The following is a 6,000-nucleotide window of genomic DNA, read 5'->3' as shown; positions in this document are numbered from 1 at the left end:
TTAACTGTAATAATGTTTTCGGTACTCCTATAAAAGTGCAAACGGTAAGGAAGTGTACTCTCGAGCCTAAGCAAAGTCAAGGCGCTCCTAAAAGTGTATAAGGCCCCACCAGCCGCCGAAAGGTAAAGTCGCTGAATACTGGTAGTTCGGTCCGAGGCTCGAATCCCGCGAATGGGCTGGCTACATGGGACTTTCGTGGTTTTTCCCATGTGTAACGTGTATACGGGCCAGTTTCCCTTAGAAAGTCCTCCAGGAAGGCATTCCTCTCCTTAGGCAGATAGCCCTTGAGGCTTTGCCGTAAGCACATACACCAATACCTAAAACTTTATAGGAAATGAATTCAGCTGACAGCCTTTTCCAAGCATTGAGAACAGATTTTTAACCTATGCGCATGGGCACGGTACGGAATGCTTATGCCTCTGAACAAGGCACGACCGCTGCTTGTCTGGACGAGTGTTCTGCAATAAATGATTTTTATTTCACTGTTAAAAAGTATTGGAGAGTTCGTCGCCTAATGACCTGATGGTAAAAGGCCTGGCATTTGTTTAATAATTCTTGAGACTCATTAGCCGTTAAACGGTAAAATAGCTGAAAATTGCTAAATCGACTAGTTCCTCAGAGAAGTTCTTGCAGGGGAGTTTTCGTGAATTTTCTCAGACGGGAATGTGGATACGAGCCAGTTGCATTTTTAGAAAACCTCCGGAGGAGGAGTACTTTATTCTGTACGTACGGGTGGCAAAAGTCACCCCAAAAAATAGTCAAAATTATTAATTTCTTTTACTTCGTACATAATTTAATAATAGTAAATTTTAATAATAGTAATATTTAATAGTAGTAGTAATTTTTAATAATAGCAGTAATTTTTAATAATAGTAATATTTCTTTTACTTCGTACAAGGAAATAAAAAAGGTAAATGCATATTTAATAACAAAGAACATAATAAATTTATTCATTTAATGTAAAGGCTCTTTTCACTTATTATTGCTCAATATTGACCTATTCAGTATAATTTTTTACAAAAAGCTTATTATCCCTGGTATTATCAAGATTTTTCCAAGAACTTGTACAGAAAAAGTTTGATGTACACAAAATATTTATTAATAAGAACTAATTAGAATAAGTAAGGTTTTGGATCTCGATAGCCAGAAGGCGAAAAAAATTTCTTTGTCCATTTAAAGGTTTAAGGTGAAAATTCTGCAACTAGCAGAAATAGACATCATAATTTATTTTTTAATATTGCTTAAAATTTTATATCTTACTAAAATTATTGATAACATATGAAAATATTATCCACACGTATTTTCATCTATTGCAGCGATGGGCAAACTACGGCTCGAGGGCCAACTCCGGCTCGCCGGAAGGTCCTATCCCGCCGGCAATAGAATTTAAAGGTGGCAAATAAAAAGAAATTCGGTGGCAAATAAAAAGAAATATATATTGATATATTAAATATCCATCTCCTTTTCTAATTTGTTTAAATATTATTATTTTTTATTAAAGGACTGATGAATACTTTCTCCGTTTTTGTTCTGCAAAACATAAATCAAAAGAATTATGAAGATGGCTTGAAATAACTGCATTTTGAGTTCGAAAGCAGATTTAAAGACTTCAATATCATTCAAACAGAATTGGATATTTTTACCATGCCTTTGAAGTAAACTGTGAAGCAGTGAGGTCAGATTTTCAGCTGGAATAAATTGAGTTACAGTCTAACAATCATCTCGAGCGGTTGTTTCTAACTGAGCCAAAGTTGCCAAAGTTAGAGTTTTGCATATCGAAAATAAGTTTCCAAAATCTATTATCTCATCCCCAGAAAATCAGTGCTAGGTTTTTCTTCATCTGATACATGTGAACAAGTGTTTTCGACTGTGAAATTAGAAAGAATTATTTCAGAAGCAGACTGACAGACGAGCATTTTAGCCTCGTTCCTTAGAATTAGTACATCTCCTTTCGAACCTCAATATGAGGAACTTTTAAAAATGAAATGGCAATTTCATTCATCTCATGAACATATTTAAGTTGTAGTACTTTGTATATTGTTTTTAAAATTTTAGAAAAATTTATCTTGGCCCTTCAATTTTTTTTTTTTTTTCTTTTTCGATCTTTGGCCCGCGACCGAAAAAGTTTACCCATCCCTGATCTAATATGTACAGTGAGAAGTTTAAATGGTCATTGAAATTTAGGCACGTATACTTACCTAGATAAAGATCTTTCATCTGCTTTAACATTAATCAATATTCGATGATTCAAAGATCTGACAAAATTGAAAAAACGCCTCTAAAGTAAAGTTATTACTCATTGTTTGAATTCTTCCACAAGACCTACTTTATTACAGCAGGAATTTCTGCAAAATTTAAGGATTTTTAGTAATTTTACACCATTAAAAAAAAATCACGAATTTTCTGTAGATTTCTATGGAAATTTCGAAAGGCTTTTAATATTTGCTGACATTTTGAACAATCCATTTTCGAATTTAACCACGTTACATAACAGCAAACTAGCTCACCGACGACCGAGCGGTACCGGTGAGGAGCTGCTACCATTGAACACTGGTAGTTCGAAGGGCTCGAATAGCAACGAACGGGCTGATTGAATGGATTATTTCGTGATTCTAGCATGGGTACAAGCCAGTTTCACTTAAAAAGTCCTTAACTAAGGTTTGGTTTGGTTTACGAAATTACGTCAAAGCTTCGAGAGTTATCTGCCTAAGGGAAGCGATGCCTTCGTGGAGGACTTTCAAAGGGAAACTGGCTCGTGTACAAGTTACACTTGGGAAAACCATGAAAACGCTCGTGCAGCCGCTTTGTTCGTGGGATTCGAACCTCGGACCGAGCTACCAGTGTTCAGTGACTTTACCGCTCTGCCGTTCGTAGCGGTTCTCAATGAAGACATCTTTCCATTTACGCAATAGCTCTTGTGTGCTTTGCTATAATTAAATAAATAAACCAAATTAACCATGATAACAGATATCAAATAAAAAGGTGACGTAACTTATTGATGTGACGTAAACTTATTAAATTGTGCTATCAGCTTAAATCAAGATCTTGATCGCTTATAACGGTTCTGTTAGTACTGACAAAGCTTGGCTGTTTGAAAATAAATTTAACATAATGCGTCATTATCTGACAAGTTCTTTGGAAGTGTAAGTGAAATTCATCGGCTGCGAAATATTCGCAGAATTTTGCGATTTATTCTTAGAAATTTCCATTAATTTTCTATCCTTTTAAATTTCCATCAAATTATGCCATCCTTTCCGCAATGAGATAACTTGTACTATGTGATGCACGAAATAATACTGAAATATTCAACAAGAAGTGCCATATTATAAGAATTATTGAAGAGGCAAAATTTAACGTATATCACACTATCCCTAATATCTGGAGACTATTTTAAAAGCGTTTCAGTTATGCTTAATTTCAACGTATTCAGTGTGAAGTGCTGACCTAATATATGATGAGATTATTCGGAAAATATACGTATAATTTGAAGGCCTCCAGTTTCTATGATTAAGTTCTATAAATTACCCGAAAATAAATATCAGTTTAGCATTCAAGTTTTTATGTAGAATGATTTCAACTTGGTAACTGAGTTTTAAAGGTAATCTTAACGCTTCATAAAAAAAATATCGAATGATTTTTCGACGTTCTCTCATAACCCTGAGATGAATATTTATTTATTAATGGTATTAGTAAAATAATTTATTATTTGAATTATATTTAGCAGACAAACATTGCGCTTGAGAAATTTTTCGTTCAATGAGAGACTCGTTAGCTGAAGGACCTAGGAAGTAAACATTTCCACTGATTCTGCAAATGGCTATTGAAAGCATTCAATGTTTCGTCCTAAATTGCTTGGGGGAGAGGGCAAAAATAGAGGGTACATTAGTGAAACCTGTTCAGCTCTGCAGACGCAAAACTGGAGACGATCGACAACAAATGGCGTGAAAAAGTTCGCCAAGTTTTCTGCTTGGCGAAAGACGCAATTACGTTTTAGGTTTGCTAAGTTTTAGACAAAATTGATGTACATGCATATTTTTCTGCGCAAGAATGACATTTTAATGAATGAATTGAATGATGGTGAATGTTACTTCGTTCCCTGAAGTAAAAAATTATATTTTAATGCAGAAAAAATCAAATGTTCCCCAAAATAGAAATTGACAATCAGTCCGTATGGAGTAGTGGTGCCCTCTATTTTTCAATATTGATACTAATCGAAAAAAACGTTAAAAAAACAAAAGTGATATTCGGCAAATATTTATTAATAATAGGAAAAAGCATGCCCTTTTTTTTACTGTAGCAGAATTTTGAAGATGTATTCTATGTAACAGCAGACTTTTTCATTACTTCACTGAGCTTTTTTCATGTGATACTGTGTTTCTAAATTTGCTAATGTTAAAAGAATAGGAAGACATTTGTCAACAATCCCCCTTAAAATGCCCAAGTTACAAAGACTTATTACCTAATCTCTTGAAAGCATGTTATAAGGATTGAGGAATTATATTAAAATAAAATATTTTACTTCTTGTCTTTGCCAGAGCAAAGTCATGATAAACCTCATAGTTTGTCATTCTCTATTCACATGAGACTGAGGAAACATAATTTATCTTGAATCATTGGTGTTTAAATTCATTTTTTCCCCTCTTCAACTGAGAAAAAGATCTTTCTCCTAAGCAATTTGCAACCATCGGAGTTAGTGTAGCGAATAACACAGGGAAAAAGAAATTATATATTTTACAAGTTCCATTTCTATTATGAAATAATAATGAAATAATTTTGAAAACTACCGAAATTAGCAGCATTTGCTGTCGAAATTTATTAGCAAGTTCGTAGTCATAATTAATCGGTTATCAGTAATGCAAACCTTACACACAGCATTTCTTTGTTCTTCGATAAGACGGGGTAGAAAAGTGATGAAGAGTATGGGACGTTCTGGACGTGCGGCCATTGGGACAAATAATGCTGCGAAGTATATATGACAATTGCTACTCGGAAATGTTTTTTGGGCCCACAAGAAAGTGGGGGCCCTAAGCTCCAGCTTGCGTAGCTTATATATAAATTCTGCACAGGATATGGCACCGGGGACTTGAGAGACTTGTCAAGTTAAACTTCTCCGATCATTGTATTAGACTTATTGCTTCCTATCTCCGAGACAGTATTTTTACAGTGAAAATCGGCAATACCGTTTCTACCACGAGAAACATTTTCGCTGGATGCCCCAGAGATCAGTACTTTCGCCATATTTATAAAACATTTACACTTACAATATTCCTAAAGACCCACAAATTACCATACCTCTTTTTACAGATGATACTGCAATTATGATCCAAGCTTTTGTTACAGTTGTCCAGCTTTTTCTTCAATGTTACCTCAATCTTCTAGAAAATTGGCTCACTCTTTGGAAGATTGCAGTTAATACTGAAAAATCGAAAGCAATAATTTTTCGCAAAGGACAAACAAATTTCACACCAAGACCTCTTCTGTTTGATGAAGAAATTGACTGGGTTGACGAAAGCAAATATCTAGGAGCCATTCTATATAAAAACTTGATTTTTTTAGAAACATCTCAGAGAAACTGAGCAAAAAATTAATATCACGCTTGAAACTATGCACCCACTTCTTGGATGAAGAAGTCATATGGTCAGTTGAAATAAAATCCTCTTATATAAATCTATACTGCTACCAGCATTACTCTATGCTAGTCCTGTCTGAGGCGGCGTTGACAAAACTCACCTTGAACATATCCAAATTCTTCTTCTGAAAAAAAAAAAAAAAAAAAAAAAAAAAAGCACTTAGAAAGATTATCAACGCGCCATGGTTCGTTCTAAATTCGTATATCTACCGTTGATTTCAAAGTAGACACAATTCAAAATTACATTAAAAAACTGGCAGAAATTTCTTCTATTCACTTCTCACTCATCCTAGCAACTGCATCAGCTGTCTTAGATATTCTCCATTTTCCGGAGAAAAACACAAGTATCCAACTGATATTCTCCATCCTTA

This window comes from Stegodyphus dumicola, chromosome X1, assembly GCF_044657685.1.
Source record: "Stegodyphus dumicola isolate Sdum_Otavi_A_Nest chromosome X1, ASM4465768v1".
Lineage (NCBI taxonomy): Eukaryota > Metazoa > Arthropoda > Arachnida > Araneae > Eresidae > Stegodyphus > Stegodyphus dumicola.
The sequence above is the reverse complement of the archived record's forward strand: the minus strand, read 5'-3'. Positions refer to the sequence as shown.